The sequence below is a fragment of the Ceratotherium simum genome, chromosome 25 (assembly GCF_057802395.1).
Source record: "Ceratotherium simum simum isolate JZ-2026a chromosome 25, ASM5780239v1, whole genome shotgun sequence".
Lineage (NCBI taxonomy): Eukaryota > Metazoa > Chordata > Mammalia > Perissodactyla > Rhinocerotidae > Ceratotherium > Ceratotherium simum.
This window is the reverse complement of record NC_141924.1, coordinates 6,783,444-6,796,717: the sequence shown is the minus strand read 5'-3', so window position 1 is coordinate 6,796,717 and position 13,274 is coordinate 6,783,444. Positions and strand designations below refer to the sequence as shown.

The 13,274-nt window shown below is 55.8% G+C and overlaps 1 protein-coding gene across 1 annotated transcript in view; it reads left to right on the top strand.

Annotated features, from left to right (window-relative positions):
* Window positions 1–3,543: 3,543 nt before the first annotated feature.
* Window positions 3,544–13,274, top strand: part of MPPED1 (metallophosphoesterase domain containing 1) — an 80,375-nt gene continuing 70,644 nt past the window's right edge. Inside the window, exon 1 of the mRNA XM_087448780.1 lies at window positions 3,544–3,685. The gene's annotated coding sequence lies outside the window, so the exon portion shown is untranslated. The remainder of the gene's footprint in view (window positions 3,686–13,274) is intronic.

Below are 13,274 nucleotides of genomic sequence, written 5' to 3'. Positions count from 1 at the left end.
GCTGAACGAGCCCTCCCCTGCCTGGTTTTGCAGTGTGGGCCTGTGTGGTGTTTCTGTTAGTCTCCATGAACAAGTGCCACTGTGTTATTAAATTTTTCCAAAAGCAGAATGTCTGCTGTGTTTGCCAGATTGGTTGCTCTTTTAGGAGTGGGTCTACGCTGCCCATCCCACACTCCTCATTCTCTGTCTTTCAGAACCCATTAGCTGGGCACCTACTGAGCCCCAGGTCCTGTGGGATGAGTCAGAGCCCCACCTCCAGGAAGCAGCCTGGTCCAGGGTAGGTGTGGGTCAAACTCAGAGCTCAGTGCCTGGGACTGGGTGGTACAGGCCCCTTTGGGGGGGAGCTCATGATTTGCTCCAAAGGAAGTGCTCCAAAGAAGTGCTAGGCATATAGTAGGTGCTCAATAAATGCATGTAACAAGAAGGTAAGAGATGGTGTTCTGGCAGCTGAGGGGAGGGCTGGTGGGGTTGGAGGTGGTGAGGAAGGTGGCCTGGAGGATGAGAATCACAGGAACTTCTGTGCTCTCTCCCCAGGGACTAGGAACACAGATTCTCCACTGTCTCAAACTGTGTATCCTTTGGGGTCTCCTGAGGCCATGGCCAAGCTGTGGCTCTGACCTTGGCAGGCAGCAGGTGGAGTCTGTTGGGCTATTGAGCTCAAGTCCTGTCTCCCGGGCAGGCATGACGGTTTTCATCTCCCTTGGAGACATCGTGCTCAGGAAGCCTGGAGCCCTCAGGGGAGAAAGGTGCTCCCCGCTGAGTCTGGGACGCTCCTTCATGCTCCACAGAGGTGCGCAGCTCAGCTGGAGGAGCTGGGAGGCTCTGGTGCTAAGGGGAGTTTAGGTTAGTGATCTCATCCTTCATTCGCTCATTCATTCATTCACTCACTCACTTGACACTGGCCTTGTCCTGGGCGCTGGGACACAGGACACCATAGAGCATCTTGCTCACATGTCCTCAGAGGCTCCCATGGCCTGCTGAGCGTGGCACTCAAGGCCCCACGTGGCCTGCCTCATGGCATGTTCCAGTCCCTTAGGGGTCTGCACCCTCCTATCCTCCCTGCCCTTCTCCTCCTGGCCATCTGCATTTCCTATTATCAGGAACGCCTGTCAGTCTCATCTCCCCTGTCCACATTCTGACCTTTCTTCCAGGCCCAGCCCTCGTGCCCTCTTCCAGGAAGCCCTGCTCCACCCCCAGGGTGGGCATCTCTCCCTTCCCCACCCCACACTTGGTCCAGGCTGGTCCCTGAGTATCTCTCCCCTTTAGTCTTTCACTGGCCAAGGCTGGGTGGCAGGGGCTGCATCAGGTGCCCCCTGCCTCCCCAGCCACCCAGCACAGGCCTGGCACACACACGGTTCCTAGGATGACACAGGTGCCAAGTGGATGTTGCAGCCACCTGAGCAGTGAGGCTGACAGCGGATTCAGGCCACTGACCCGACTTCCTCCTGGGCAGCAGTCTGTGCCTTCACCTGGGCTTTCTTCCCTGAATTCCCAGGTCACTGCTCCCACGCTCCTCTCGTCTTGGCTTGGGAAGAGCTTCCTTGGGGCTCCGACCCTCACAGGGCAGGGAGACCCGAGCTGGGCATCTTGCAAAGGTCCGTGTGGCCCTGGTGGGCAGAGTGAGTAATCATGGGGGGGACGTGTCTGGCGGGGTGAGGGCACTGGGGAAGCCGCTTCCCAGGACTGGCCCTGGAGGGAGACGGTGTGGCAGCTCGCTGCTCCCGAGGAGAAGCACAGGGCCTGCCCACGCTGTGCCCCCACTCAGGGGCCTCACTTGTCCTTCCACTCGACCGGCTGAGGGTGTATTTCCCGCCTGGCCTCTTCTCTCGGCCCCAGAATCGCCCCAGCACGGGGTGACAGAAGTGAGGTCCACAGACAAGGAAGAGGAGGAGGGTGCCCATCTGAGGCTCCCTGGGTCAGCCTCTGCCCCCTATCCTGCCTCAGGGCCCCAGCCCAGGCCTCCATCATCTCCCTTGGCAGCGCCAGCGTCTCCCTGACAGCCCCTTCTCCTCCTCTGTCAGGGCTGCCTCAGCAAACTCTAAAAAGATAAATGCGACCAAGTCATGCCCCTGCTGAAAAACCTTCTATCGCTCCCCACCACCCCCAATAAAGTCTACTTAGGCAGGCAGCTAAGGCTCTTCCTGATCCAGCCCCTGTTCCCCGCGCCCCCCTTCTCCAGCCCCACTGAAGCTGCCATTCCAAACATGCCAAGGCCTTTGCATGCACTGTTCCCTCTGCCTGGAATGCCTTTTCCATACCTCCTCTCCTTGGCAGACACTTACTCAGTTGGGGTGTGTCCACCTCCACGAAGCCACCCTGGGGTAGCTATCCCCACTTCCCCTCCTGCACCTGTGAGGGGAATTTTTCTGTGTCCCTGTCTGCCTTTCTACCAGACTGGGCTCTCCCCAAGGGCATGCCAGGCCTGAGGTGCCCACACAGGGTGTCCTCAGGGACTGTGTCTGAAGCTGTGATGAATGCAGGAGTGGGTGGCATGTGTGACCTGAGTGTGGTGGGGGAAGGGGACTCATAAACATTTGTGGAGGTGCCTTAGATGGGCCTCAGAGGAGCCACACCCCCTTCTCACCTCCCTCTCAGTCCGGGACTGGCCTGTGTCGTGACACCTCTCTCCACCGGTGGCAGGGGGACAGAGGTCACAAGGGGCCTCTCAAACTCCCCAGGGTGGGACCACCTTGGTTGGCGGTGTTGCTCTCCCCTCTCCCCAACAAGGCAGGGCCTTCTTCAGACCAAGGCCAGATTCTCAAGCCCTGATCTGCTTACCCGCCTCACTCCGGGTTAGGCCCCAGCCGGCCACCCAGTGCACCCAGGGATTGGGGACCTGGGACCCCCAGGGGAAGAGATGGGGGCACAGGAAGGGGACCCAGGCCTATTCAGCCTAGGAGCTGGGGTCTTCCCAAAAGGGGGGTGGAGGGGGTATTCTCAGACCCCCAGCGGGAGGGGTCCGGAGCAGGGTGCCCTCGCCGCCCCGGGAGGGGGTCCGGGCCGGGGGCGGGGGCCGCGGCGCCCCGGAAGGAGCCGCGCGCGCCCCTGCACGCGGTGCCCGCTGCGGCGGCCGCGGATCCGGAGGTGAGAGCGCCCCCGCCCCGCTCCCCGCCCACCCCGCGCGCGGCCGGGCCTGGGGTTTTGGGGGCGGGCCGGCGAGGGGCGCGGGGCGCGGCGGGCCGGCCGCCTGCCCTTTTCCGCAGCGCGGGCCGCGCTCCTCCTGCCCCCGTCCGGGCCGCCTGCCCCGCTCCCCTCCCCTGGGCGGCGGGATGCGGGCGCCGGGCCCGGGCGGGGGCCGAGGGCCGAGGCCTGGCCGGCCTGGCGGGGGCCCCGGCGGGTGGCCGCGCTGGGCCCGGGCCCGAGGGCGCGAGCGCGCCCCTCCCGGCGCCGGGGCGGGGGGAGGCGGGGTGGGAGGAGGGAGGGAGGAGGGCGGCGGCGGGAGGGGGAGCTGGGGAGGCTCGGAGCCGCGCGGCGGGCGGGCGAAGGAGGGGGCGCCGGGGAGCCCCCCGCCCCCCGAAGGAGGAGTCTGGCTCCCACTTGCTGCCTCGGACGCGCGGCGAGGCGGCCGCCGCCGGAGGAGCCCCCGCCCCTGCGCGCCTCCCTCCGCGGAGCCGGGCCCCTGCCTCCCTCCGTGCGCGCAGCTGCTCGCGGCCGCCGCGGCCGCCGAAGAGGAGCCCGGGGCCAGGTAGGGCCGGGGGCGGGCGGGGCGCGGGCCGGGGCGCGGCGGGCGCGGGGCGTGGGCGCCGGAATGGCCGAGGCGCGGCCGGGACCCTCTCCAGGCGCGGGGTGACGCCCGCGGCGCCGCGCAGGGGCGCCCGCAAACTTACTTTGGCTGCCTTTGCCCGGTGCTTGCTCCCCGGCCGGGCACCCCCGCTGCCCTGCCCGCCGAGCGGGCGCCGCCGGGGGCTCGGTCGGGCGCTGGACTCTGACTGGGGCCGAGGGGTCAACGAAACTTTTCCCCAGCTCGCCAGTCGCTGCTGGCTGCTGGCGGAGTAGCTGGTGGGAGAAGCGAACTGGTCGGGTGCGAGTGATGAGGATGGTGATAACAATAGCAGCCCGTGGTCGTTGAGAGCCTACTGTGCGCAGCGGAGCCCTTCTGGTACTTGGAGGCAGGGGAGGGGGGGACTAATGCTGGTCTAGTGGCCACTTTTGCTAGGCATTGCTGGAAACTTCATCCATCCGTCCATCCATCTATCCACTCACTCATTCCACACATATTTATTACTGTCTGCTGTGTGCCGGGCGCAGGGGATTCCGTGACTAACCAGGCGGGTCCCAGCCCTCACAGGCGATATTTCATAGAATGCCCAGGTTAGGGAGCAGTCCCGTCTCCTGTGTGTTTATTCTGGGACTTGCTATAGGAGAGTGAATTCACGCACAGTCTCCCAGGCCCCGGGTGGAGACGGAGGAGGGTCAGTCTGAGAGCTCACGTGTTGAGGAGTCTGCGGCGGGCCGCGGCTTGGGGTCCTACACCCACCCTCCTGCATCCCCTGCTATCTCCTCTCCACTTGGGCTGGGAGGCCCCACCCTGGAACTGGCCCCCAGGTCTGCCCGGCCACCTTTCTGGGATGTCTCTCCCCCAGTGCTGGATCTGAACCTTTCCCAGTTCTCCAGGAGCTTGGTTGCCTCCCCCTCCCCATTTCCAAGGCCCCTGTTGAACAGCCCGGAGGAGAGCTTGTTAAGTGGCAAATAATTATGAAATTAAACCAGGGAACAAAAGTGGGCCCGCTGGTGAATGGTTGAGCTGGCTCGCAGGACTTGAATGGTGGTGCAGACTTGTTAGCAGGGATCAACCACGCTGGGGGGCTCAGGCAGACACCCTTACTGTCAATACCCTGACTGGTCTTTGCAAAAAAAAGAAGAAAAAAAAAATTAAACCAACTTCATGAATAATTTGTCTCCTCAGCTAAAATGCTTTGGGGGATGTCGGAGAGGCCACCAGCTGACTGCCACATCCAAGTTGGAAGCCAGGCCTTGGTCCATGGGAGCCAATGCACTGGGCGGCCATTTGGGAAGGGAGTGGTGGATTTGGCTGGGCTGAGGCAGGCTTCTGGTGGTAGGGAGCACACAGGGACTTTAGAGCCAGCCGGTGGTGATCGGGAGGCATTCTGGATCCGGGCACAGTGTACAGGGGACCACTGTGTGGGAGCCATGCATAATAAACCGTGCTTCACGATGCCAGCTCCCTGTAAATTGGCTTTCCGAGTGGCAGCCCTACAACACTTGTAAAATCTTTTTTTTCTCAAGATGGGTTTCTGCGAAATGGTTACATCTATTTGAGTGCTCACTCGGTGGAGGTACATTAATTGGCTGATGCCTAGTCAAAAGGCAATAATCCAGTGGCAGAGGTTTAATTGTGTATTCGGAAGGGGTTCAACTGCCTTCCTATTTGTTTCTCCGCCCCGGGAATTTCAGAAGACCTGGAGTGAAGTGGATCCCCGTACTGTCGATGTGGGTAGCCTGCCTGCACAATGTCGTGTCTCGGATGTAACTGCTGTGTGTGCACTTAGAATCCTGTACACACACCCCTGCCGATGCCCCGTCGGCTGTGTTTGTGGATAGACAGAACAGGTCTAAGTTTAGGTAAAAAAACTGAGGCTTTGAGGTCTTTCTGCCCAAACTGTGTCAGTAATGCATAGACCAACATGTAGAATAACCATTCAAGAAAAGCCTGCTTTTTAGAAATTTCCCAATCCACCCGTGAGAGTATTAAATTTTCATCCAATGAAAGTAATTTAAGTTCATTTGTTTTCCTTGAACTTGCTGCATTCCCCTGCAGGCAGCGATGGCCCCTCGTGTACTCACCTAATCCAGGACACATCTCTCTGTACTTGTCTGAGGAATTAAGGATGGTAGCAGGATTTCCCTGAAGGGTAGCACTCAAGGAGAAAAATCAGCATTCTGGGTGCGGGTTCCGGATGAGTGGAAAACAGAAAACCCTCCCAAAGTGCAATCATCTTTTAATCTATCAAAATGATTTCATTTTTTCAATTTCAAGCCTGTGAACTGATTGTGAATAGCAGGGCAGAGGAAATGAATTGGCCAGGCAAAGACTTTTAACAAGTAAATATCATGCACAGAAAAACATGCAATTAGTGGAGGTTAGTTAATGCCTTTCAAGTTACGGCGAGCTGCTGTTGAGGGTGGAATTTCTGCGTTATCCCTGAAGTGTCTGTCAAAATCTTTAATGTGACAATGTGACATGTCTCTCCCATCGCCCCTCCCTCGCCGGGAACAGAAAAAGGGTCTTTTCAAGCATCCCCCCCTCACCATTCTTCTTCTCCCTGAGATCTCTCCATTCTGTGGTTGGTATCTTTGTCTGCCCGCACCTCTGGAGTGAGGGACCCTGGGGGAAGGGGCTCCCCAGATGCAGGGGCCTGGGCTGGGTTCTGAGGCTCACTCTGTACCAACAGATCACAGTTAATGGCATCTCAGATGAGAGAGAGGCTGCTTGAGAGATCTTCCTTCTGGCCAAATGTCTCGCCCTCTAGGATCAGATGTGCCAAACACTTGGGGGGCAGTGAGGAGAGGGGGTGAAGGGAATGTTTCAAGCAGCAAGAGGCATTTAGATGACTCTGGGTCACTCTGAAAGCAATTCCCGGGTTCCTGGGGCGTGGACGTCCCCACGGAACGAGACCACCAGCCAGCATTCTCTCCAGACTGCCGCTGAAATTGTTTGACTTGGGTCTGAGGAAGTGAAGAAAATGTAAAAAGCAGAAGCCACCCCAAGGGAAAGTGAAAAAGAGAGGCCCCTTTTTTGGGGTTGGTGTTGGAGGGAAGGTATAAATAGTTCCTCGGTTAATTTGATTCACTGTGGCTCTCCCTGGTGACCTGGCCATTCTGCTGCCAAAGCAAATGTTTTACTTTGTTTTGGCTTTTTTTTTGCCCTAACGAGACACAATTTAGTTATGTTCTATTTCCATTTAAAATATCTATGGCTGATGAAGGCAGCCCAATCTCATGGGGAAAAAAAAAAAAAAACCCTTAACAGGTTAGGATTATATGTTTTAATTTTGAACTCAGATAGTGACTTGAGATGTTCTTGGGTCTTTCCAGGGCTTTCTGTGAATTACTCTTTGGGGTTTTCTTGGATGTGAACTTGGCCAGTTGGGTGTCACAGCCTGGTCATACATCCTAAATAGAAGCAGCTACAATTAAAAAAAAAAGTCTGTCTCTGGTTGAGTGTGATACAGGGTGAGTTCAGAGCCAGGGATTGGGTAGGGTCCCTCTCTCCACCATCCCAGTCCACACCTGAAAGTTTGCTACTATTGCACGTCTTCCCATTTCCATCCCCTCCTCCAAGACGGATTTGAGGCCCAGCGTTGATCCACAGGAAAAGACTCTTGGCATCGCCCATGCTAATTTCATCACTTTAAGGAGAAAAGGATGCCGGCTTCCAATTTCCAGCACACCCGTTGTTACCCCTTCATTTCATCCTTTTGCATTTCCTGACAGTACCGCAGCCTGCAAGGCTGCAAAATATATTGCACTGGCTACCTGAGAAGTGAGTCCTTCCGCACACGCTGTCTTTCCCTGTCACAAGGAAGCGCTTCTGCGTTGCAGTGTTCATGGAAAAGGCAGGCGTTCCCTCCCCCACCCCAGGCTCCCTGCACAAAGCAGGTGGGGGGGGTGGAGAGAGGAGTTTTGCTTGTACAAGTTTGTCATTCAGAGACATTAGTTAATTGATCATACTTTTGAGGTTTAATCCTTAATTGCAAATTCCCGCATGATCACAAAAAATACACTTAAACTGATCATAAAAATGGCAAAACCCCAGTCTCAGACTTAAGTGTAGAATTACCATAGTGCCGATTTGATTATGCTTCAGTGACATCTGTTTAATAGATTTCCACGAGAACTGTAAATCCATGTTCACTTTCTTTGCAAATTGTATTTGAATGCTGTGCCGCCAAGACCCTCTTGTGTGCGTCCCCCTTCCCCAATCATGTGTGTCCCAAATCCCCATGAAGGCTGAGTGTGACTTGACGTATATGTGGGAAGGGGACGCAGAAGGCTGATTTTTACACATTTACCTCGTATTTCCTTTTGTGTGTGGGTATGTCTGCGTGCATGTTTGAAACCGATCTGAGCAGCTCCCCAATTCGACTCTACAGATACGTGAATCTGAGTGCTTGATTTCGAAAACTAGGACATAGCACTTTGCAGAAGAAAAATCAGTCCATTCACTATTATTTATGTGATTGCTGATCTGCTAGATGGATATAGAAAGCACCAAGAATTATAATAATTTATGGAGCAGAGCGCTGGTTTACAAACATATTTCTCAGCCCGAGCTTGCGAGTTTCTTTGCGTCTCGGGCCTCGTTGGGTGCTGTGGGAGTGGAGACTATTCAGAATTTGAAGACCAGCCGGGCAAACCGACTGCATTCATATCTAAAATTAAAGGAATAAGTGAGCAGCTATTTGTGGCAGACAGGACACGATCCAGTAAGTAGCACTCTTCATCATTCTGAAATAAAAGTACATAATTGGAAAATGAAGCAGCCGCGGCTGCCGGGGGGGTGGGCGACGAGGAATTGGAAAGTGTAATTTAAAATCATATAGTCATAATTCAAAATGGGCCCAGCTAAAAGGTTTTTAAGTGGTAAATGCTTTAAAGTCACTCGTGGTCGATCCTTTTTCAAGGAATATGGTCTGATTTTCACAATATTTGTGGATTCCTTCATCGACTTACCTCACCAGCTCTTTCCACTTGGATGCTAAGACCAGCGCAGGCCAGTCTTCCTTTCCTTGGAAATTCACAGTTGAAGAAGGAGGTCACACATGCGGGCTGTCATTTTAGGGACGTGGTGGGATTGGGTCTGATTTTTTTTCCCATTGGACTATTTGTTCTTTTTCCTTTTCTTTGAGTTCTCTGTTTATTTTTTTACCCTTTATGACATTTTCAACTGTTGACTTATCAATTGCATATTTTCCGGCATGAGCAGAACAAGGAAAAAAAATACAATTTAAAAGTGATTTTCGAGCTCGTGGGGAAGCATGGCTTGTAAAAGAATTATTCCCAAACCCCCACACCTTAGTACTTTTCTGTTGAATATTACGTCTCCTGCATTTTGCTTAGGGGGGCTACGGAGGAGGGGTTAGCGTGGTTTTTCGGTGACATTTTGCCACATTACAACTAAGTTCTCAACAAAAGCCTCCGTGCCTTCCCCTGGGCTGGCTTTCTCTCAGCTTCGCGCTGGGTGATCCGCCAGGGACAATCGCCTGCATGCTGCCTGACCCATTGGAGGCGCTGGGGCTGCCGGCTGCCCCCCACTTGAGGTTGAAGGAGGGGAGGAGGAGTCAGAGGGAAGATGTGGCTGGAACCCCGGGGAAAGCTCTCCAGGTGTCGGGTGGTCAGAGCGCTGCTGTGGGGAGGCTGTGGGGGCAGGTGGTGCTCTGGGGCTTCTCCTGTTTAACAGACAGTCAGTGATGGTCAGCTGAGTTTCAGACTCAGGACGACACAACATTGTCCTAGCCTCACAGTTATGGCCACAAACATGCCAGTGACAGGAGGAGAAAGATGGGTGCCTTTTGGCGTGGCTGCCCCGACAGCCCTGGTTTGGCTTTGATTATGATGACCTTTACCCTTTATGATATTTTCAACTATTGAAACGGGGACACTTTTGAGAGCCAGAGTGGATGCTAGTTACAAAGACAATAGGTGTGAACCGGGACTGCCCTGGGCCTACCTTGGTTTTGAGGAGCCTGTGTCGGGTGGAAGTGGGTGCCTCATGCCGCCTGGCAAAGGAAATCTACCTGTGGTCGGCAGATCGGCCACCCCTGGCAGTGCGGACACCCATGGATTTCCCTCGTGTATCTGGTGGACGTATTTGGGCTCCTGGAACGACTCAAGTGTCTCCTTTGTGAAAATCCACCTGCTGTTAAGATGCTCCCTGTCAGCCAAGGCCCTTCTCAGTCGCTCCTTCTGGGCCTTCGGCACGTGTTGGCTGGCCTCATAGTTTGGTGGAGGCTTCTCCTTCTCAGAGACCCCCTCCCCTGGACCTCCTCATAATGGGTCTGAGCTGCTCTGGTCATCTGTCTGGCTGCTCCCGCTGGGCCCCGAGCCCTTCGAGGGTCATTTCCACATCTGGGCCCTAGAACAGGGTCTGCCCTGGAGCAGGGACGGTGGGTGTTTGAGGCTGACCAGTGCTCCGCAGTGCCCCGGATGACGGGGTGGTGAAGAGTTTGCCCAGAAAAACGAGTCAGGGGCAGGTGTACTGGTGTGTACAATCACAGCACCCTGGGAAATGGAGGAACTGCTGACTCACTGGGTCACGGGGTGGAGGGATGGGGCCAGGAACCCCGGGCTTCCGGGCAGGGGAGGAGGGGCCCTTGGTTATCTGAAAATCTCTGCTCCATCGGAACTTTCTAAGTGCAGTGGAAGAGGCATTTAGTGAGCACCTGCTGTGTGCTGGGCCCACGGCCAGGTGCGCAGGTGCTTCTGCAGCTCCCGTGTCCTGTCATCCTCCCAGGGGCCCTTGGACGGAGGTTTTAGCATCCACATGTTTACAGCTGAAAAACTCGAGATCCGAGGAGGTTAAAGCGGTTTGAATCTGGGCTGTGAGACTCGAGGGCTGTGCAGTTTCTCTCCCTCATTCGTTCATTCATGTATTGTTTATTCTCTGCTGCTCATTCAGCTCAGACAGGACGCGACTCTCTGTTGGGAGCTTTGGAGAGAGAAGCCCTGGGGAGTGTGGGTGGAGGTGGCTGACACAGCCTGGGGAGGTCAGGGGAGGTGTCCCCAAGTGGGGAAACAGGTGTGCGTGCACAGAGGGGGTGGTGCCAGAGCATTCCAGGCAGAGGAACAGCATGTGTGAAGCCTCAGAGGCAGGATTCCCCATGTGCCAGGGAAAACCAGAGTGATGAGCTTGGCCTGAGTGGTGAGAGGAGGCTGAGGGCCAGGTGTGGCCTCCTGAGCTGATCTAAGGGAGGGGGCTTTACCCCAGGGCAGCAGGATGCTCCTGACGAGATTCAGCGTGTGGGAGCAAATGGCTTGGTCAGAAGTGCATTTTAGGGCATTCGTTCTGGGGGCTGGTAGGGTGCGTGGCCTTGGCGATGCAGCGGGGGGAGGCCAGACAAGGGTGTGGGGGCGGTCAGAGAGACGGCCCTGGAGCTGGCCTCTCTCCTAGATGTGAGCTTTCCGGGCAGTTGGTCCCCAATAGCTACATGCTGCTTGGTGCCTCAACCAGTGTCCACGCTCCTCTTCAAGAGCCCTGGCCTGACTCGACTCAGGGCGCCTGAGGACCAACAAATAAAAGCCTTTCAAGGGAAAACAGAAGGAGAAACCACCTTGTGAAAGAGTAAGACTTTTGAAGAGTGAGCCCTGAAAAATAGTCTTTCAACAAAAATTTTTCAACCTTCCCCATCTGGGCTGACTGGGCTTTATGGAGGGGCCGGCCTCACTTCATCCCCTTTGTTACCCCGCCGTGGTACCAATGAGGAAACAGAAGCGTAGAGAGGTTAAGTGACTTCCCCAGGGCCCCACAGCTAAGAAGCACCGGAAACCGAATTTGAACCCCGCTTCCTCTGACCTCTTCTCAGGCTCTCCTCCATTGCAGAAGCGCACCAGTGGCCAACCACGATAACAATTAAAGTGAGAGTTTGCTCTTTGATGCTACCTCTGCCCCAGGGCCTTTGTACTTGCTATTGCCTTGGCCTTGGTTATCTTTCCTGGGGTCTGGGTGTGGCTGGCTGCCTCTCAGCATTCACATTTGAGGTGATGTCAGCTCTTCCGACAGCCCTTTCTTGATCACTCAGTTTAAAGTAACCATCCTCCTCTCCCCCATTGCTCATTATTCCATCACCCTGTTCTGTCTTCTTCCAGGCACATATTATTATCTGAAAGTATCTTTCTATTTACTTATGTATTTACTTCGTTCCCCCCCAGCTCCCTGAGGGCAGTGACCTATTTACTTTTTCACTGTTCTTTCTGGCACCTAGAACAGTGACGGCGTGTGGGGCTGTGGTAAATATTTGTGGAATAAGGAAATGCATTAATCGATTCATTCCACCCTCCTCTTTGTAGTTCCATTTCCTTCCCGCCAGCTGGCACAGAGGAGGCACCTGTGGCCTGGCCAGGATGTGGGACTTGCTCAAGGTCACTCTGCTGGATGGAGAGCCAGGACGGAAGCCCAGGCTGTCTCCCCACGCGGGTCCCAGCAGGTTCCAGCACGCCCGCTGCGTTGCCTGCGTGCTGTGTTGTTTTGTGGACCAGGTGTAAATGCTTCCCAGCTAAAAGCTGTTTGTTTGGGAATCGCTGCCCGCCCCCCGCGCCCCCCCCCGCCCCCCCCCGTGGATCGGCTGCGTTCTCTGCAGGGCGGCTGACGCTGCTGCGGCTCCATAAATATTAAATGGGTATTAAAAGAAGGCTCTGCGTTCCCAGTTTCCTGATTTTTCCGAGCAGGGCCCGTTGCAAACCCCCTTTATGTGAAATGCAGCGTTTCACTGCGAGCGCCTCCCGGGAAGCCTTGCCGCTGCCTCTTCTGGCTGAGTCCCCTGGTGCAGAGCGGCTCTCCCTCCACTGCGGCTGACCGCAGGGCAGGCAGGCGCCCGCTTCTCGGGGGAGGGGTGGGTGGAGGCCCCTGGGACCCTCTTTCACAAGGCCTGTGCCTGGCCTGGCCAGCCTCCTTGCAGGGTTGTGGAGTGGGTGAGGGGGAGAGGGGCGATGACTCTGCAAACTGTAGCTGAGTCCTCTTGATACCCACCCTCTGCCAGGCCTGTGCTGGGCACTAGGGAAGGAGACTGGCAAGACACGTACTCTGTCCCTCCCTCCATCCATCCTTCCCTCCCTCCTTCCCTCCCTTCCTCCCTCCCTCCATCTCTCTGTCTCTCCGTCTATTCCCCTATCCCTCCGTCCCCCCATCCCTCCCTCCATCCCTCCCTGCATCCCTCCATCCATCCCTCCGTCCATACATTCACTAATTCTGTATTCATGAAGTATCTATGATAGGCCCTGGGGTGATAAGATAGTAGCTAACATTTATTGAGCACTTACCGTGTGCTGGGGTCTGTGATAAGCAGTTTACGCACATCACCTCATTTAATCTTCACCACTGTATGAGGTAGGTCCTATTTTTCTCTCCATTTTGTGGATGAGGAAACAGTGCCTCTGGCAGGTTAAGCCACTTGCTCAGGGTCGCAGAGCTGGTGGGGGCTAGAGCTGACTGACGCACCTGGATGAGTGAGGCAGACCCAGGCAGTGCCTCCAGGGGACAGCCAAGCTCTTCCTGGGACCCTGGAACGAGGATCCCGATGAAGGCCTCTCTGAGGAAA